The sequence below is a fragment of the Diospyros lotus genome, chromosome 11, assembly GCF_014633365.1.
Source record: "Diospyros lotus cultivar Yz01 chromosome 11, ASM1463336v1, whole genome shotgun sequence".
NCBI classification, from domain to species: Eukaryota; Viridiplantae; Streptophyta; class Magnoliopsida; order Ericales; family Ebenaceae; genus Diospyros; species Diospyros lotus.
In genome coordinates this window covers 8,956,143-8,979,303 of record NC_068348.1, presented here as the reverse complement: position 1 = coordinate 8,979,303, position 23,161 = coordinate 8,956,143, and positions in this window count along the sequence as shown.

The window sequence follows — 23,161 nt, the reverse complement described above, 5'->3', positions numbered from 1 at the left end:
AATGAGTTTTAGGCACAACTCAAACGTTACAACATTAACAAGATAAACGAAACTTATCTTTACAACCCAACAAATTGATAATGATAAAATGCCTTACCAAATGATTGTACAAACTTCTTGGTTCGAGGAGAGGAGAGCTAGAAAGATGATACTTCAGATTTCAACTTGCTTCTCCTTTGAACACCACAATGCACATCAAGGAATGAATGAATGGATCTTCTTTGAATGCTTTGTCAAGAAACATTTAGCTCACTTGTGCTTGTGTATGTGTCTCTAGTGTGTGCTCTCTTATTGTGTCTTGTTCTTCCTTAATCAATATTTTTTTGTCTTCAAATACCTGCTATTTATATCAAGAGATAAAAATCTGGCTTTTATAGCCATTAGAGACAAGACAGAAAAGTAGGTTTCGAAACATATATAATAGGTTTAAAAACATCACAGAAATACACTAAGGTTTCGAAACATAGACAACATGTTTCGAAACATACAGCCTTTTACAACTGGACAAGCACATTGAGACAACAAAGAGTGGGAGATTGATTCTTATGCCCACTTTGAATATTTTAAAAGCACTCACATTCAAATTTGAATTTGAATCTCATAGCATGGAGAATGCAGTAATAAAATGATTGAGAAGCTTTTAGATAGAAACAAAAATGTAAAGCAAAAACATCTCGTTTTGAATGGACTGCTGATAGAAGTGTCAGAGGTTTCGAAACATAAAATGGAGGTTTTGAAACATACTTCAAAAACTGATTCAAAACATATGCAACTCGGAATATTTAAATGCTCTGCTGACAGAGACATAGGATTCGAAGCATAGAAAGGAAGGTTTCGAAACATGATATACAGGTTTCGAAACATAATCCAAAATCTGGTTTGAAAACGAATGCATTGCAAAGATGTTTCGAAATAACATACACTTAGAAAACATTGAAAACCTTTTTAAAGGGGTTTCGAAACATGCATAGAAACATGACAAATTTTCAGAAAGATATACTTGAAAGCACAATCCACAACATGCATACATTATAACATATTTACACAAATGTAAATAAGCAAGTACCCCCTATTTGGATTCAATAAAAATATCTAGAAAATCAAAATCCATAACAATAAGAAAGTAGAATTTGGGTTTTAGTACAAACTTAAGATTTAGCAATGTTACCACCTCCAGAATACATACTTTCTATTTCTTGAAACAGTCATTAAAAATCGTTTTAACACTAATGAACGTTAGCTATCGAAATACCGAGAGATAGTTTTCCAAAATGAAAACATTTTCTTATATGTCTCCTTATAAGGTGCTAACCTTTCAGACTTAGAAAAATATGATTTTGAAATCTCGATACTTGAAATTCATTTGGTTTTCATTTTCACAAAGCAATACTTGATATTGAAATTGATATATGTTGAAAATCATACACTTGACTCATAACTTATGGATTAAACCAATAGATGTTTTTCAACATTAAAATTAATATACAAAAGTACAACAATAGACACAACGAAAAACCATCATTACCACTTCCGACATGGAAAGGTCAACGTCAACACAGGAACCCAGGGAATCACCCCACTCTCATGTCAGGGATTACGTTTCCATTTAAAAGCATTCCGGATCACGTCAACACAAACCCTAGCCACAAGATGATCATATCAACACTATTCCTGGGAAACCACATCACCCTAAAAAACAATATTATTGCTCAAAGGAACCTGGCGTGGTGTCCACTCTCAGCCCCATCACTTGTGGTCCATCCGGGATGGTGTCCATTCTCAGCCCGACCACAAGTAAGCATTAATCCTTGGCATGCATCCCTAATACTATCACTCCCGTGCCAGAACACAGGTTAACGTCTCACATCCCATAAGGATAACACAAAAATATGCCAATTCCACATACCATGATTCGATGCATCATATAAAAATAACATTTCAATGCACGCAACTTATCGCACAAAATTCAATGCACATGTATCCAATATTTTGGGATGAACGTCCCACATGAAAACAACCATCCACAAGTTAAACCATTCACATGCAACAAAACCGTTTACAAGAAACTAAATCAAGTTTGGGGTTGAAACACCCACAATAAACCAAGTTTCGATTGGGAACTCTCACCTCGAACGTATCTCAGAACACCTCGATTGTCATGCTCAACCTTTATTTTTGTGCCAAGCCTCAATAATTGTACTAGCACTCAATTCTAAGCTTCAACGTACCCTAGCCAGCATATTTATTCAAGGAAATATCAACACCTATTTTTTCATAATTTTTTCTTATGTTTTTCCTATTTTTCCCTCAATAATTCCAAAATAAATATTTCTTCAAACATTTTCACAAATTTTCAAACACCATAATTCATAAAATAATTTTTTAAAAATAACAAAATAAATTTAAAAAAATACCTCCCACTCACCTGCCACCCACACACCTTGCTCGTAATGATCAACGCATGCACTACACGTGTCAGTAGTTTTCTACCTTTTTTTGATCACTGGCGATGCTCCGATCACCGATCTTTTTGCAGCAACATGCTTTACACCTCAAGTCGATCAACTTAGCACCCTTGGATGCCCGAAACAACCACCAGAGGTGTCCCAACAAGTGATTAAAACCTCAGCTCCGATGACTTACCCAATTTTTTAACCAAGCTCGAAACACCCTTCAACCAACATCAAAACCTCCCAAACTCTCTAGAAATGCTCTCCAAAACACGAGGAACAAAAGCCCTCTAACCAATCTCTCAAAAACACTCCCAAACTCTTGAAATTTGATGCCTAATATTTGGCTGAAACCCCCACTATTTATAGGTTAAATCCAACCATCCCTCAGCCAATCGCCAGCAATTGCTTCGTTCCCAAGCCCCTTAGACCATGATGAACCTCCCCTGGCACCCTACGGCTGTCCCATCGCCGAAAAAGTTGACTTCCATTGGCAGGCACTGACTTTTGAAGGCAGTCCACTGACTTTGCCCCCTTTAACTTTTCTTAATTGCATTTCGATCCTTTCTTTGAAGCCCCTAAGTTATCCAACAATTCCATTAAGCCCCATAAGTTCTAAATTCCTCATTTCATCCGCAAATATTCTAAAAAAACATCTTTATGACCACCATCAGCAAAAATTAATAATTCACACTTAGGCTCGAACATATGTAAGAACATGTTTTGATCACAAATCCTTTTGTTTAATCCAGAAACCACCTCAGGGTTGTTCTAGTTAGAAAATCAAAGTGATGTGAACCTGGAGCACTGATACCAACTGATGCCCAATCTGGTGCTCTAATACCAACTGATGCGAACCAGTGATGCAACGAAGCCAAAAGAACCCACAAAAGATTGAAATGAACCCCAAAAAAGCCAAAATCGGATATAAGGCGAAGAATTCTCGACCCGTTGATATGCGAAAACACGAATCAAGAATTGTGTTGTTGAGTGTCACAAAGACTGCCCAGCTCCTCGATAAGTTCAAGTCTTGAACGCCACAAACACATCAATCCGTTGATAAGTTCGAAGTTTTATTCATTGAAGAATAAGAAATAAAAAGTGGAATCTCTCAAATTCAATTCAAAATCTTCTCCTTCTCCCCCAATGCTTATAATCGGAAAGCCTTTAAATAGGCAAAAATAATTAAATCCTAATTCTACTTGGAAACTAATAAAATTCGTAAACCAAATCCTAAACCTAATGGGTTTTAGTTAGACTAATCCAAATAGAAGTGGAAATAGGAAAAGTAACCCAATCCAACTACAAGTTGGAATAATAAAACTAACCCAATTCTAAATTACATAGGAAATAAGTAAATAACTTAATATTCAAGAATCCTAGTAAAAAAGGAATTTGCATTAATCCAATTCCGACACGGCTAACATTGTTAGTCAGCCTTCCATGATTCTCATCACAAAGTCCCCTTAAGGTTCTGTTTACTTCTTGAAAGTCTCTTACGATCATTTGGTCTTTTAGGCTGAATTATAGTTGTATCGAAAATCGTCTCTAATCTAATTTCTTTTGATGCCATAAATCTTGTCTTAAACTGCTCGTCAACCCTATATCATTTTCCTTAGATATTTATGCTTCAGGGTATTCCCCGTAGTTTATTTGGTCACTCACAATACTGAGAATTTACGCTAAAGCCCCAAAGTTTTGGAAAATTCTACTTATACCCCAATAGAAATTAAACTTAAGTCCTTAAGAAATTCCCGAGTGTTACATTCTCCACCCCTTAAATAAATTTTGTCCTCGAAATTGTTGCACTTGACTAAGAAAATCACCGATATAGGCAACCAATTCAAAATAATGATGACCTGAATATCTCAATCACATATTATCCTTAATCTTTGACAAATATTCTAATTTGCATTATTTACATGACCAATGCTTACAAGGCATGCCGTGTCTTTCACAGAATATCCTGTTGTAGCTTTTCACAAGTATTCACACATATCCCAAAATGTTCTATATTTGTTGATATCACCACAATTTTCTACCAATTGTCCACAATCAACTTCTAGTCATGTCATCCAGGGATCTTAAAAAATTCCATGATAATTTCCGCCTGACTCCCAATTTTCCAAGTTTATTTCTAAGCTAATGTATATGGCATGAATGTATCAAAGTCTATTTGAACTAAATCAACGTACATTTTGTCATTGTCGGGTTGGTTTCTTCATCTTCTTTTGACAAGTAGTAAACTCGTCCAGTGTGAGATCTTCATACCTCATCCATTTTCCCTAGTTGCTCCCTTTTTTGTCTTTTCGGACATTCATTCGCGTAATGATCGGGTTGATTACACTTGAAACATGCAACACCCATTCGATTCCTTGTTGGAGGCGTCTCTTCGTCTTCGAGACAATCTTTTTCTTTGTGCCCATCCTTGCCACATGGAAAACTCGTGATATTCCCTTGAAAATAATTTCTCCTCGGGTGCACTTTATTGCATCAAGGACACTGTTTGTCATCCTTGAAATTCTTTCCTCCTGACTTATGCTCCACACCTTTAGAATCTCTTTTCTTATCGTCTGATTTTATCAATCCTGCACGCAAAAGATTCGTCTCAATAGTTAGAGCCCTATTTAGTGCCTCATTTTAAGAGTTGATAGCACACGCTCTAAGAGCACGCCCTAAGAGCTTACTACAAGTCCACTCGTAGTTCACCCACAAATTTTTGTGCCCTTTGCCACTCATCGGCTTCGTACATAGCACGTACCTAATTAGTTGGGTAAACTTAACATTGTATTGAGTCACTGACATTTCTTCTGTCTATCTCAATTTCATAAATTCTCAAGTCTTCTCTTCCCTCCAACTTTGAGGAAAATACTTAGCATTAAAAGCTTCTTTGAATCGTTCCCAAGTTACAGCTTGCCTAGGTCTTGGATACTACTCTGTTTGCCCAGGTGTCCTTTGCAAGGCCCGCTTAGTCGATTGCCATCATTTCCCAACTTTTTCTTCTAACATGAAAGTAGTATAGTTAACCTTCTCCTTATCACTGCACTGCAAATGTTGGAGCAGCTTCTCGGTTTGCTCCATCCAGTACTCAGCCATAATAGGATCATCTCCTGCCCTTCCTTTGAACACTGGGGGTCTTTGCTGGCGATACTAATCCAATACATGGGAGGTTTATCTTAATGAGTTGTTCCTCGCAACATGTGTTAACATGTTCTCTAGGATCCTTTCCATTCGGTCGAGCTTACTTTCACTAGAACCAGATCCCTCTTCTTGCCGTCCATTGCTCATGGCATGATTCTTAGAGCAACCACGGTAACTGCTATCACTGCCTTCCTCATCTCAACTATCAAGATTCATGTTTGTCCGAGTATTCACCATCTAAAAAAGCAAAACCAAAACACTTTCTATTGAGGAATTCATCACTCGAAAGGATAAGGTTCTTTACTAATATTTTCTAGTCACCTTAACGATTGCTAGGTAACCTCAAATGCTATTCTTAAAAACACTTATCGAACCATCCAAAGTCCCTCATTCCCTAGGATCCTTGATTTATACTGAATCATTTTCACACTTGAACCTCAATGATTCATACCATCTATTCACAAACCTAACTCGATAACTAGATTACGTCACAACAGACTAACCATCTATGATTCGATCATTCTTAATAACTACCAGTTATCCCATCATTCAACGTAAGGATTTTGGCTAATGACCTCAAATCAATAGTCTTTAAATTTCAAATAAGGTTTTACCCCATGAATTTGACCTCTCACCAGTCCCTAAATCTCCACATCAGATATTTTCTAAGTCTCCGAAAAGAACTTTGCTCTGACTGAATCAGATCCCCTTAAGTCTCCACTTAGGGTATCTAACTTAACATTCACTTTGATACCAACTATAACACCTCGCTTTTCCTAAGCATGCGACATTAACTCGGGATTTTGGGAATATTTTTTGTTCTAATATACACTTAACATAAATCATACCCAACAATCCCGTTTTACCTTCTCTACATATCAAACTTAATAATCAGTAAGCTAAGACATGTAATAATTACATATGCGGAAGCAAGATCAAAACCTCAATGGTACATAACCATTAATTCCTCATTTATAACTAAGTAACTGAATAGATGTTTCACATGAAAATATCAAAATAATACATAGGATATGGATATCACAAACATAGTCAAAAAGACCTACAAAAGATCTAATATAGCAGCTACATCTCGATCACCTCTTTTCCCTTAGCGTCCCTGCATTCACATGGAACGTTTGAATATTCCAGAAACAAAGTCCAAAATTAGATGCTGAATCATCTAAGTGAAGGTTCAAAAACATTTTTATAAATGCATACAAGACCATAAAACAAATCGACATATCCTGACATGTCCTAGCCCAAGAGAACCCCACACAACACTTGACCCATACCATGGGAAAAAAACAATCTCTCTGAAGACAACACAACCACAACGACACATTGGCATAACATTGTCCTGGCTTAAAAAGGTAAAATCAACGCCTCTCCCTGACACAACGAAAAACCATCGTTACCACTTCTGAGATAGAAAGGTCAACGTCAACACAAGAACTCGGGGAATCACACCACTATTATGTTAAGGATTACATTTCCACTCAAAAGTATTTTGGATCACGTTAACATAAACCCTGGCCATAAGATGATCATATAAACACTATACTTGGGAAACCTCGTCACCCTCGGAAACAATGCTATCGCCCAAAGGAACCTAAGGTGGTGTCCACTCTCAGCCTCACCACTTTACCCGATACGAGTTAGTGTCCACTCTCAGCCTCGCCACTTGTGGTCCATCCAGGGTGGTGTCCACTCTCAGTCCCACCACAAGTGAGCATTAATTCATGGAACGTATCCCTAGTCCTATCACTCAAGTGCCACAACACAGGTAGACATCCCACATCTCACAAGGATAACACAAAAACATGCCAATGCCACATACCATGATTCGATGCTTCATATAAAAATAACATTTCAATGTACACAATTTATCGCAGAAAATTCAATGCACATGTATAAAACATTTTGGGACGAACCTCCCACATGAAAACAACCATCCACAGGTTAAACCATTCACATGCAACAAAATCATTTGATTGAAACTAAATCAAGTTTGGGGTCAAAACACACGCAATAAACAAACTTTTTGTTAGGAACTCTCACCTCGAACGTATCTCAAAACACTTCGATTCTTGTGCTCAACCTCAATTTTCGTGCCAGCTCTCAATAATTATACTAACACTCAATTCTGAGCTTTAACGTATCCAGGCCATCATATTTATTCAAAAAAAATATCAACACCTAATTTTTCATAATTTTCTCTTATTTGCTTCCTTTTTTTCCTCGATAATTCCAAAATAAATACCTTCTCAGATTTTCCAACACCATAATTTATAAAATAATTTTCTTAAAGTAACAAAATAAATTTTAAAAAATACCTCTCAGTTAGGAACCTCACGCGCTACCCACCGCCTTGCATGTATTGACCAACATGTTCTACACCTCAAGTCGATCACCTTAGCACCCTTGGATGCCCGAAAAAACCATCGAAGGTTTCCGAAACGGGTGACTAATGCCTCGACTCCAATGACTTACCCGATTTTCTAGCCATGATTGAAACACTCTTCAACTAGCATCAAAACCTCTAAAACTCTCCAGAAATGCTCTCCAAAACACGAGAAACAAAAGCTTTCTAACCAATCTCTACACTCCCAAACTTGAGAAATTTGATGCCCCATATTCAGCCAAAACCCTCGTTGTCTATAGGCTAAATCCGGCCATTCCTCGGTCAATCACCAACCATTACTTCATCTCCAAACTCCCTAGACCATGATGGACCTACCACAGGCACCCTACAACCATTCCATCGTCGAAAAGGTTGACTTCCACTGGTGGCCACTGAATTTTGCAGGTTTCACCCTTGTAGACTTATGAAATTTACACTTTGGCCCCTCCAACTTTTCCTAATTGCATTTCAGCCCCTGAGTTATCTAACAATTCCATTAAGCCCATAAGTTCTAAATTCCTCATTTCATCCCCAAAGATAATGAAAAAGCATCATTTTGACCACCCTCGGTAAAAATTAATAATTCACACTTAGGCTCGAACATATGTAATAACATGTTTTGATTACAAATCCTTTTGTTTAATCCCAAAACCACCTTAGAGTTTTTCTACTTACAAAATCAAAGTCCCCTCAAGGTTCCGTTGACTTCCCGAAACTCCTTTATGATAATTCGATCTATTAAACTGGATTTCCCTTGTACCTAAAATCATCTCAGATCTAATTTTTTTTTATGCCATAAATCTTGCCTCGAACTACTCATTAACCCCATATCATTTTCCTTAGATATTTATGCTTCAGGCATTCCCCGTAGTTGATTCAATCACTCATAATATTGAGAATTTACACTAAAGCCCCAAAGTTTTGTAAAATTCTACTTACGCCCCAATAGAAATTAAACTTAAGTCCTCAAGAAATTCCCGAGTGTCACACATGTCGCCTAGTTGTGATAGTGCAGTTGATCCTTAGAATTAAATCGGTAAGTTTTTTTGTATATTAGTCTGCAGTATTTGCTAATACACCGAACCATCCAATTGTAAGGTGGAGAGGTTTATCTATGCGATTTCCTATTGTTGGTATATGGAGACAGGTATTGGGAATAAGATCTGCCATTATTGTCGTAACTGATGGGGTGAATGTCCTATGTGATCTTTTGTTAGTGTAACGGGATAGTTCTTGGGCATGACAGATTTATTATCAGGAAATGTGTTTCTTGAGGTGTTATCTAGTCACATTGACGAGGTTAGAGTCATAGTTACTGAGTTTGTAAGTTTATCATTCCATGGCTCTCGCTTAGTGGGGATGTTAGGTGATAGAAAGATTATAGCACATGGTATTTATCAACTATAATAGGTTCACTTGAAGTGAGATTTCTATAACAACCCGAATTTTTAAGACAAAGAGCTAGGTGGCTTAGTGTTGTATTTACCATGGTTATTTTGAGGGGAAATAGATAACCTATGTGTGGTTTAGGGGAACTTCTTGTGAAGTGGCTTATCTGTAAGGGACGATAAATTATCTATGGTATGCTAAATATCTGGGAAGTTAAGCGATTATTGGGATGGACTAATTATTAGGGATTTAAGGAATAAAGATGGTTTGTTTATGGGTGTGGCCTCAAGAAATTTAAGTGTAAGTCTTTAAGCTAGTGTAAGAGGAAAGCATATTCGAATTTGGGAGATTAGATATTTTGATACATTGCCTTATATTCGAATAAAAGGGAAACTCATAGGATGTATTCAGATATGTTAGGGTATATTCGAATATGTTCAAAGAAAAGAAGAGGCCATATTCGAATACATCAATCTATATATTTGGATATATGAAGCCTTATTCGGATATGTCAAGCCATATATTCAGATATGTGAAGCAAGGAAAGAAGAACCATATCCGGTTATGAGAGGTTTTATTCGGATATGCATTCAAGGGAAATGGAAGGAGTCTCAATACCTAAAGGCATATTCGGATATCACTCTCAAAGGAAGAGATTTAACATTTGGATAGCCTAAAAGATGGATTCGGATATTAGGCTTCAGATTGATCAGCTAAAAGGGTGCCACGCATCCAGCCTTCATGCATTTCTCTTGCCTCTCTAGTTTCATCTTTCTTGGTGGCTAAGTAAAGCATTAAATGAGTTGTCAGGAGATAAGGAAAATCACAGATACATGTCTTAAAATGAGAATGGGTTAGTATAGCTAATGATTACATAAATTAATTGAGGATGCAATTGTGGGGAACTGACGAGTATAAATAAGAGAATGAGGTTCGGCCAAGGGGGAGAGTTGGAGAAGAAGCCTTGACAGTGGCTAGAAGTTAAAGGGAAGATTAGAGGAAACTTAAGGAAGAAAAGGACGCGGTCAGCAGCAGAAGATAGGGGGGACGATAGGGAAGAGAGTTGAAGAGAATTGTTGCAAACAAGATGTAAAGCAACTAGTGCGTATTGTATTTGCGGTGTGCAAGCAGAGAGCGTTGAAGGAAACTACTGAAAGGCAAGCTCCTAACCTTATTCTCATGCTCTTAATCCCTAAGCTAGTCCCCGTTATTCTCTATATTTTATTTCCTCCCATACCGTGATCTGGTTCCATGTATTATTGCAATCATTTTTATGGTTCATGTGTTATTTCTTGTTAACTGACATGGGGTTTTGTGTCACCCTATTTTCTTGAGAATGATGCCGAACCCGGTTGGGACAAGGTTCTTAGAGGGGGGTTGTGGTTATGGGTACCCTCCGGTGTGAGTGTTGTAACTGGAGGGCCAAAGAGTTGTTATGTATGTTTGTAAGGTGTGGGGTACAAATCTACTGACTATCGATCGTCGGGTCATGGCAGTCGATGGTTGGATCTACTAACATCCTGACATGTTACTATTTCTCTTCCAAACACTATCCATCAATCAGATCAATTTATCTCAGCTCAGAACTCCCATGTCGTTTCAATTTATCGACAACCGTCCATATTTATACTTCTCTTACAACAGCCTAACATCCTGACATGTTACTATTTCTCTTCCAAACACTATCCATCAATCAGATCAATTTATCTCAGCTCAAAACTCCCGTGTCGTTTCAATTTATTGACAACCGTCCATATTTATACACGTCCTTCATTTGTGGCTCCTCAACTTAGTACCACTAAGTGTTCTATTTCAACTAAACATTGATTTCCATATCCTTCTCACGTGAGAAATAATCTCTATATTGATTCAAACAAGATCCCTATTATCCCTGATTCTAGGAATAGATTTAATCTCGTCCCTCTTAGGCGATTCTAGTTTTCATACAATTTCCTTAAATGATAACCTTACTGGACAACTTTTGGTTCTCATCGGGTCTTTGACAATACCTAGCATAACTTTTAATAGCTTAGCCTACTGTCTTACAACCCAAATAAAATTTCCATAGTGGAAACAACTTATCCATATGTTTTCTCAAATCACAGCATGTCTCTCGAGAAGAAAAATACTTTCAATTACCTATCAACATATAACTTACCATATCCCTATGTTGATTTTGTCTCTTTCAATCCTTCAACTCATGTTCTCAAGGGTACCTAGGTATACTTACCATTGCTCCAACCCTTTTTATATCACCAAATGTAAGGTTTGAAACAACTAATTTGGAGCCAATTATTCATAATTTCTAGGGTGCGTACTAATAAGCACACGAAACTAAAAGTTAAGTCAATAATTAGGGTTAAATTTCTTCCAAATGCCACATCCGGGAAACACCTTTACCTAAGCAAGTTCGTAACACACGCCTATATCAAGGATCGTTCCATTCTTGATTAGAACCTACCTTGGCCTATGTACACAATTACTATTTCACCACAACCCCTAAATTTCTTGAGCGCACTCATCACTTCTTAGCAACCTTAACTTCACGAATTTCTGTCATGGATGCGATTATCCCAAAAGAATCTTTCACAAATCTCTGTTAACAGCTTGCCAAACATTATTTCATCGCTCAAGATAACATCTCCTTCTTCCAATTCTCTTTTGATTATCGACTATCATAATCCACATAACAATTATCCCGCTTAGGTTATCCTCCAAACCTTCAATCCTTTTTATAGCGGTTAGGGATTCTACCAAAATGCTCCGGCCCATAGGAACTTGGACTCTAATCCATACATAACATCCACGTTGCCGCCCAAACATTGGCATCTGAACGTCTCCACAGTTCACTGTGTCGCTCCGACTCATGGGTATCACACCCCAAAATGCGAGCCAACCACCAATCCTCTGCCTTGGTCCCTAGGCTCAATTACGTTGTTACAAGCCAAGCACCAATGGTGTTATCGCTACGTTAGAACTCCTTACTCTGTCTCCGAGAGCAATAGTGGTTCTTATTAATACTAGTTCAAATCCCTGATCTCTTGGATTCCCTTAATTTTCTTTTTCAGAGTAATACTCAATCGTATCATGCACCCTTATCCTAACCATTCCTAAGACTTCAAATTTCTTTCTCACAATTTAATCTCTTTTACTTTCCAAATTTTTACTTTCCAAATTTATCATGCACGTGACGGAACCTCATGCTCTTATTTCGAGACTGACTTTCAACTTGACACCTCACTTTATGGATTCATCAATCCTATTTCCCTCTTTGAACCAATTAGGATCAACTTCAATCTATTAGGATCTAATCATGTCTCATGACATCTTTACAAGATTAATCAAGCTTTAGCAAACCTATCTCATTGCTTGGTGCCTAAAAACCCAAGTTAGGACTTTTATGATTACGCCTTAGTCCTTGATAATCTTCGTGCTAATTATTTTCTTCTGAGTTTCACTTTCTTAAATCGACTAGGGTCATTTCAAGCTTTAAGATAGCATCATCTCCATATTTTTTTTTATCACCAAGTGTATACAGTAGGCGTAAATTTTCTTTAGAAACACCAAATCAAACTCGTAATTCTCTTGTCTTGAAATCTTTCCAACCTCCAAGATTCGTCCTAAATTACCGATCTCTATTTTATCATTGATCCTTATATCGTTTGCAATCCCCATATATGCACGTAAGGTTTTATTCTGCAAATCCCCTACAAGCCAAAGATTCTTTCTACTTCCAAGAGAAAATTCTAAAACCCTAAGTCATCAAGATTTCTCTCAAAAGAAAAATTCCCACTATAACCTAGAGCATTTTATTCAAGCCAATTACCACTGAGAAAAACTTCTAAACACCTCAAACAAGAATTCGATCCTCAATTAGTTCCGATTCGTTTTCCTTGCCTGATCCTAAACTAATATTCTCGATATACTTCTTTTTTTCTTTTTTTTTCTATCATCTCCCAAAACTTCCATAAAACTTAATATCCCCATCAACAATTTCGGATTCCTAAAATCCTCAAATTCTATTTTCAAAAGCTTTTATCAAATCATCCTGGGTTTTTTATCGGGTCGTTCCTAGGATTCTCGATCTATACCAAATCATTCTTTCCCTTGAATCCTTATACCATTCGATCAAAACCTGACTTACAATAAGGTTGTGTCATATTAAACTAATCGTCCACAACTTGTTTCTTCTTAATAACCACCAGTTATCCAAACATTTAGTGAGATTGATTTTAACTAATGATCTCCAATCTACGGTTTCCAAATCTTACGAATCCTCAGTTATGGTTTATCGAACCAACCTTACATTCGACCTATATTGTTGGATGCTAACTCCCAATCCAACGTTCCATCACCTAGATAAATCTAGTATTCTCCAATTAATAATTTCAAGACTTCAACCGACAAACCCCCAAATCTCCAAGCAGGGATTTTGTCTTTATGACCTATCGGCTCCCTTCCCTTAAGTCTCCATTCGGGATTTTCACTAGTTAGCCCTAACTGAATCCGTTCTTCTTAAGTTCTCAATTCGGATATCTAACTTAACCTTAAGATCTTCAAGTCATTTTTCTTTCCCACGCCCTTGACAGGTTCTCCTAATAATCTTCGTCGTTTCACTTATCTTTGTCAGGGCATGACATCACCATCATTTAACATGTCCCAATCGGGGGGTACTGAGACGATTTACGAAAATTCTTCCCAAAGAGATTTATACTATACTTCAAGTTGTACCAGAATCACCAAAGTATTTATTCCTCAAAGGTACTGGATCATATATCTCTTTCATTTCGACGACCCTCATTACTGGCTTCCTAATTTCCACAAGATGTGAATAGAACTTGTTCATCTCCACTTGACGCTGAAAGTATATTTAAATTGAAACCCTCAAATTTCACCTTTCTAGAGTCTCCATACCATTTTTGACTATGTTCCGAACGTCTCTTAGAATCCATAACATTGTTCTAAGTTCTCATTCAATAGTTCTAACCATGCTAAGTTCAGCAACCTGGCTTAACCATCCTAGGGTTTTTAACCTAGGGCTCTGATACCAATTGTAACACCCCGTCTCGCCAGGCGTGTCACTATAAGGCGTGTCAGGTTAATGCTATTTTGTGTTAATGACGGTGGTTCGTTAATTGTTAATGAGCCAAATCACAAATTATACTGTTTTGTTCGAGCTGTTGACTACTGTGGGAGTTGAGTGCTTGAATCTAGGAGTCAACTCCCCTAAAGCTACAATCGACCTGGGAATCGACTCCTATGAAGCTATAGTTGACTCCTTTTAACCTAAAGTCGACTCTTGCATCGTCCCAACAAAATTTGAGTGCGTTACACATGGCATAAAATTGGGTAGGGGGTAAGGCGGATGGAATTGAAGATGGGTTAATTAAAGAAGAAGAAGAATTACAAAGGTTACGGAGGGAATTAGATATGTAACGACCTGTTAAAGGGCTTAGAGTTTTTATTGAAGTTTATTTATATGTGTTTGGAGTTTTTGGTTTAAGTAAAATTTTAGATTATGTGAAAATTTTGAAAGAGTATAAGAAGTGCAATTTTAAAAATTAGAAAAAAGAGGAATATGCATGTGATATGATAAAGGTATATTTGGAAAGATAAATAATGGCCCGAATACGTGAGAGATTAGGATTTATGTTGAAAAGTCAAAGTAAGATGGGATTATGATTTTTGTTGAAAAGCCAAAATAAGATGGGATTAGGATTTATGTTGAAAAGCCAAAGTGAGATGGGATTAGAATTTATGTTGAAAAGTCAAAGTAAGATGGGATTATGATTTATGTTGCAAATCAAAGTAAGATAGGATTATGATTTATGTTGCAAATCAAAGTAAGATGGGATTATGATTTATGTTAAAAAGCCAAGGTAAGATGAGATTATGATTTGTGTTGAAAAGGTATATATATATATGTTAGATGTTGTATGATAGTAAAATGAGGATTATTACATGTATGCATATTCGATAAGGATTAAGGTGTTAAATAAATGATTGGATTGGGAGACGTGAATTACAATTGGAGTTGGAGAATGGACAACTATATATATTTTACATGTAAAATAATGAGCAAGTAAGAATTTCAATTAGAGTAGGAGTTCGAATTGGATGAGAACTTAAGTGCATATAATTTTAAATTGCGAGGATAGTATTAAATGGGATTTAGATTATGTGGAATTTTGAATTTTAGGAAATAATAAATGGGAAGATAATTAGAAAAAAATAATAGGATTTGAAGATAAATCTGTGCGAGAGGATATTAAGAGTTTGAAATTGTGAAGTTGATAAAGGATTAGCAGTTTAAAATTGATAAAGGATTAGGAGTTTGAAAGTGTAAAAGTATTAGAACTTGTGAAGTTGTTAAAGGATTAGGAGTTGAAAGTGTAGAAGGATTAGGACTTGTGAAGTTGTTAAAGAATTAGAAGTTGAAAGTGTAAAAGGATTAGGATTTATGGGTTTCTCCTCTATATATATACCCATAGAGTTTATATTTTTATTCACACCACAAGAAGAAGAAGAGAGTCCAAGAAGTTGCAGCACTATGAGGATTTCAGTAGGAAAAGTTGCAGCACTGTGAGAATTTCAGTAGGAGAAGTTGCGCTGCAAATTTCGAGTCTAGTTAAGAATTATAAGGCAAGTTCTCACTACCTCTTTTTCTTTTAGAGGCAGTTCTTCCACCTCTTTTTCGTTTTAAAGGCAAGTTTCAATATGTTCTTATATCCATATATCTTTTGGGTTGCAAATCTTCTTTAAAAGATCTTATATCTTATTATTACAGTAGTAAGTTTTTACTTCTTTTTGGATGCAAGTTCTATTACTCTTCCATTTTGGATTGTGAGTTCTATTACTGTTTAGTTGTCAATTTTATAAAAATTTTGTTATAATTTAAATCTTATTTTGATCTTAAAAATGGTTTAAATTGAATATTAATATACATTTTGTGATTGCGTGTAGGTTTGAAAATATTAATATAAAAATATATATAATATATAAAATAAAAAAATGAATATAATATATATAATGGATTGCAAGCCCAAAACAAGAAAGGCCCAATCCCAAAACTAATGGCCCAAGTTGTTGAAACTTCTGAAATATTTTGTTTATTTTTGTATTTTTAAATTAGATATTTTGTTTATCTTTGTATTATTAAATTAAATATTTATTTATCTTTTTTATTATTAAATTAGATTATTGTGTGGTCTCCATTACATCTTGTGGGCTATAAATTGCTCACTTGGTTACATTTGTACCCATCTAATTTTTCTATAATGAAAGTATAGTTGTGTTCTTAGAATTTCTCTCTCAAATCTTCAACTTTAGTTTCCATATAATTGTGTTCTTAGAATTTCTCTCTCAATTTTTCAAACTTTAGTTTCCATATAGTTATGTTATGTTATTCTTTTTGTTATCTTTCTTATGCACCGCCTATATGGTCGGTTAAATATTGTCTTTCAATTATAGTCTCTTTATTATCCACTGCCTATATGGTCGATTAAGTATTATCGTTGAATTACTATCTCTTTATTATCCACCGCCTATATGGTCGGTTAAATATTATCTTTTAAATACTGTCTTTTAATTTCTACAATTTTAAATCCCATTATTTAAATTCTTGCCAATTTATTTTCAATTGAAGATGAGTAGATAAATTCAATCTTAGGTTAAGTCAACGACAATGTCTAAAGCTAATTATTCCCAAAGAAAGCTACACTTCAAATGTGTAATATTAATCTGATTTAATTTGAGTAGTGTGTGTATAGTGTATCTTTGAGTTTGGATTGAAGCATAAGCCTAATTTAGAATTTTCATACCACGTATGGGGATTGCTAGACCTAGAAATGTTTTCATACCCAAGCCCAAATGATTAATCTGTATCTATAAATTTTGTCTGTATAATATAATTTAATTTATGGTAATTTCTTAACTTAGAATTTTCATGCATTGTATGGAGATTGCTTAAATAAGAATTATCATTATCTTGAACCAAAATTACTGACAGATCTACAAAACTTAATTTAGATGAATATTACTAAACTTTTTCTATTAAATCGAGAATTAATTGGTTTTGACACTGAAATTGTCTTAATCCAAGTTGCTTAAATTCAATGTTAGTTTAGTTTTAATTCTTGCCTTTAGATCATCTTAATCACCTCCTAAAATCAAATATTCCGTGATTTTTATTTTCATCCATAAATAATCTCCTGTGAACCGACTTGGACTCACCGAAATATAAATTTAAAACTATACGACATGCACACTCGCACACTGGTGAGTATAATCGCCCTATACATGCTTTAATAAGAGGATTAATGTTTGACGAATTTGGTTGTTATTTTGATAAATAAAAGTGTAGGGTAGTGTAGCAGTCAATTACTCCTTCTCCATTTTGGATTACAAGTTCTATTACTCATTCTCCATTTTAGATTGTAAGTTCAATTACTCTTTCTCCATTTTGAATTGTGAGTTCTATTACTCATTTTCTATTTTGAATTGCAAGTTCTATTACTTCTTCTCCATTTTGAATTGTGAGTTCTATTACCCCTTCTTCATTTTGGATTGTAAGTTTTCTGTTACTCCTTCTCCATTCTAGATTGCAAGTTTTATTACTCCTTACCCCTTCTCCATTTTGGATTGTGAGTTCTATTACTCTTTCTATATTTTGGATTACAAGTTTTATTACTCGTTACTCCTTCTTCATTTTGGATTGTGAGTTCTATTACTCCTCAATTTTTAATAATTGAGACTCTTTCTCATGCACAAAGTATCCATTGCTAAGAAGAAAATGAGAAGAAGAAAAAGAAGAAGCTTGCATAATGAATGAAGGAGGAGAAGAAGGGACTTGCATAAGCAAAGGAAAGAAATGGGAAGCTTGCAAAGGAGAAGATATACTTGCCTGAACGAGAATAAACCACTCTAGAAGCAAAGCCAAACCTTCTCTTCTTCTTTCTTCCTCGGCAACTTTCTGAAAATTCTAAAAAAATCCTCCATTCTCTCTATATCTCTCCAAATATATAGGCAAGGCAAAAGACAATGAATAATGGCTAACACATGTGCCTCATCGCATCAAAAGCCTCTACCACCACTCTAAAGCGAAGAAAATGGATGTAAAACTTACTTCCAGAAAAACGCACTCGCTAGATTTAAGAAGATGCCCGAATGGCTCGACCCAGATCCGAATTTAAGAAGCTTAAACAAAAAATGGAGGGTTCTGGACAAATTCGATATCCTTTCGAATTTCAGACATAACTCTCTCTTGTCCAAGCTCAGATTGATCTGATTCAAGATGGTATGGAAAGCCAAGAAACATATCTACAACTTTCATGTTTTACGTTTTGAGCGAATCAAGCTTAATCATGGTCTAAATTTAGATTCAAAGAGGAAACAGAATGCTAGAATGCAACGTTTATGAAATTCTGGATAGCTCCGACACATCTTAGTAATTTGGCCATAACTCTTTCATATGAGCTCCAATTGAGTGATTCAAGATGCTATGGAAATCTAAGATAAACATCTACAACTTTCATGCTTTGGGTTTTTAGATATTTGGGTTGTATAAGGGTCAAAATTGGGTTGCAATACAAAAACGCACACTGAAAATATGGGCAATCCGAATCACATACACCCAATTCAAATCACTCTCTCCCAATTGGAATCAATCACTCTCAATTCGGATCACCTTCACAAAATTTTCATCCAAGTTAGCCTTGAATCCGATCACTCATTATCCTATTCAAATACCAATTAAATTCATTCCGATACTCCAAACATATAGCCACACTTAATTAATAAATACTAAAAATGACATATTAAACATCAAGACTACCCAATTAAATCATAAGGCATGACACAACATTAATTATCTAAATTCGGGTCATTACATGTCTTCCCTTAATTATTCAATTAACTAGGTGAGAATTTCGAGAAGAAAATTCTGTTAAGGGGGAGAGAAATTATAATGACCCGTTAGAGGGCCTTCAGTTTTTATTGAAGTTTATTTATATGTGTTTGGAGTTTTTTTGTTTAAGTAGAATTTTAGATTATGCGAAAATTTTGAAAAAGCATAAGAAAGGTAGTTTTGAAAATTAGAAAAAAGAGGAATATGCATGTGATATGATAAGGGTATGTTAGGAAATTGATAGGTCGCTCTTAGAGCTTGTACATAGAGAAGATGCTAAAGACGTTTAGCATATTGAATTTTAAAAAATAACTGTTGTCTGTCCAGGTTGGAATTTATTTCTTTAAAGGGATGTCCCCAAGCACTCCTGAAGAGAGGAATTATATGAGTAGGGTACCTTATGCTTTGACGGTAGGAAGCATTATGTTTACGATGATATGTATGAGACCTTATATTGCATATGCAATTTAAGTTGTAAGCCGATAACAGTTCAATCTCAGTGAAAGTCACTAAATCACAGTGAAAGATATTCTGAAGTACTTGAGAATAACTTAATATATGCTCTTGAATTATAGAAGTGGTGATATCCATGTGGATAGTTACACATATTCGGATTCCCAAATAGATGTTGATGATTGCAAATCAACGTTTAGTTTTGTATATCTCTTGAATGGTGGTACTGTGAGTTGGAAGAGTTCTAAGCAAAAAATTATAGTGGATTCAACCACAAAAATCGAGTATGTGGTAACATGTGATACTACTAAGGAAGCTATTTGGATCTAGAAGTTTCTTTTAGAGGTTGGTGTGGTTTTGCCTATTCTGTCACCAGTACATTGGTATTGTGATAATAATGGAGCCATTGTACAGGCAAAGGAACCCAGGTCTCATCAAAAGTCCAAACACATTGAGTATCGATGTTACATAATTCGAGAGATTATATCACGTGGAAATGTGTAGTTACAAAAGATAAATTCAATAGATAATGTAGCTAACCCACTCACCAAGGTTATGACTCAGTTATAGCTAGATTGACATCTTGAGAAGATGAGTATCTAATATCTACCGATGGAAAGGCACTAGTTGTAGATTTATTGTAAATTAACATTAGTTCAAATGTGAGATTGTTAGTGTTGTGTGCCCTAATGCTAGATTTGGATAACGTCTAGCAACCTTGTAATTAATACATTTATTGTCTCTTTGTATATATTAATAAAAGTTAAGTTTTCATCATTCATAAACTCTCCAATTTGCTATATGAATGAGTCTCTAGATTTCTTATTTGAGAATCTTATTCTCAAGATGTTGAGATTGTATGACATAATTCTCTGGTAACAAGATTTCTTGAATAATTCTTAGTCTTTAGATTCTTCGAATAGGCACCCTAATTAGTCAAGTATGAACTAATATAGTGTTTACTACCTCATTCGGTATGAGATACTGATTGGAGGATGGTGTGTCTCACGTCATATGACATTGAGATGTCTTTAGTAAATCTGTAGGTGGTTGTTGGAGAATAATGCATTGAATGTGATGCTAATAATTGACCATGTGGCAATATGGATAACGGTCGTGTCGTGTAGTTGCGATAATGTAGTTGATCTCTAGACTTGATCTAGCATTATTGTTTTGTATATTGGTGTGCGAGATTTGCTGATGCACCAAACCATCCAATTACGAGGTGGATAGGTTCATTTATGTAGTTTTGTATTGTTAGTATATAGAGGCAGGTGTTGGGGATAAGATTTGTCACCCTTATCGTAACTGATGGGGTAAACGTCCTATGTGATCTATTGTTAGTGTGACGAAACAATCTTTGACCAAGACAATTTGATTATTAGGAAATGTGTTTTCTGAGGTATCATCTAGTCACATTGACGAGGTCAGACATAATTATCGAGTTTGTGAGTTTATCAGTCCATGGTTCTCATTCAATCGGGACGTTAGGTGATGGAAATATTATAACACATGGCAATTGTCAATTATAATAGGTTTACTTGAAGTGACACTTCACTATCACCTATACTGTGTTGAACTGCTATTAGGTGCTATTTAAGAACTCTCAGATCATTATCAGGATATAGAAAAATTCTAGTGACGGGCTAAGGTGTTGGTTGGTGCTAGAATAGGTTTTGGTGCTATCTGATTACTAGCGGACAGTGGAACTAGAAGGTCACACACCATATAGTGATGTGTCTGGTATTAACACTAAACACCTATTGTGTCTTAGATATTATTAATAGTTAATGATGGTTTTCTATGAGTCATTAAGTGTTAATGACGATGGTTCATTAATTGTTAATGAGTCGGTTCATTGCATATTTGATTGTTTTGTTTAGGCTATTAACTATTGTGAGAATTGACTCCCTAAATTTGAGAGTCGACTCCCTTTAACGTAAAATTAACTCTTGCACTATCCCAACAAAATTTGATTGTGTTACACATGGCACAAAATTGGGAATGGTGGCGGGGTAAGGCGGATGGAATTGAAGACGGGTTAACTGAAGAAGAATTACAAAGGTTACTTACTACTTGTTTTTCTCTGTAATTTATGCTTTCATTCTATTTTGTTTCTGTCTCAAAAAAATATAGGTGTGTGATTGTCACACAAGAGATTGAGACATGGGTGCTGGTGGTTTGAAGAATCGTTGGTCTAGCACGGAAAGAGGTGATCGGAATGATACCAGATAGTTCACTAGGTGTGGACAAACTTCAACCACCACATCGTAAGTGGATTTAGTCTCAGTACAGAAATAGTTTATATACTTAGCTTATATCAGATTGTAGGTATCATTTACAGTATTTTATATTATAAAATATTTCGTATTGCTTAAATATCTAAGTTGTGTATGGTGTGTGTTTATTATATTTTATTATGCATGTTTGATGTGTAAATTTTTTTAATTTTACTCATACCAGCATACTTGTATTTTCTCACTAAGCTGCCTCTTGAGATAGTCTCTTTGGAGTGTCTAAAACCCTCACTAGACTAAGTCTTTTGAAAAAGTCTCTTTGGTCACCTATCATAAGGCGTTCCATGAAGAAACGTGTAGTCTTTAACTTCGACATCCACTTCAAAAACCTCTCAACAGATAAGGTTTTTCTAATAAAAGTCCTTATCTTACATTAACAAAAAATCTTACACCTTTAGGAAACCAGTTCTACAAATAGAAGACTCTTACCACCCAAGTAAGTTATTCTTACTGATATCAAGCGCTTTATATTTTCTTTAACAATTTGTCATTTATTGAGTTAAACATCAAAGTGTTTAAGCGGTGATTACCCTACACTTTCTAATGATGTTCTTCTTTGCATGAATTTATAGCCTTGAAGACGAATTCCTTGAGACTTTAAACATTATTGTTGTATTTGAGCAATGACAACATCTATAGTATATTTTTGGCATTTTGAATCCTTGCAATTTTCCTTTCAAATTTTGTTTGAAAAAGAAATTATTGGAATCTAAAATACCAAAGGTAACTAAAAGGAATATTTATAAGAATTCCATAAAGTGTCAAATAAATCACTATAACTTGATCTTAGGCAACTTAATCAAAATACTTTAAGAAATGCCAAATAATTTATGGACTTCAGACCAATTTAACTACTATATTTTAAAAAGTGTCAAATAAATTATTGTATTTTTTAATTTGAAGGTACATTAGTGATTTTAATTGACAGTTTTATAACATCATCTAATAATACTTTAATTCTATAACAACACCAATTTTATCCATTGTCAAAATAACCTCGCAGAGTCGTAAACATGGGTTATATAGTTACAATTTGTCCTTTTAAAATACTATAATTTAGCCATAGAATCAAAATACAATTATTTACTTTACACTTGGCCTATAAAAGTAGCCCAAACTATAAAAG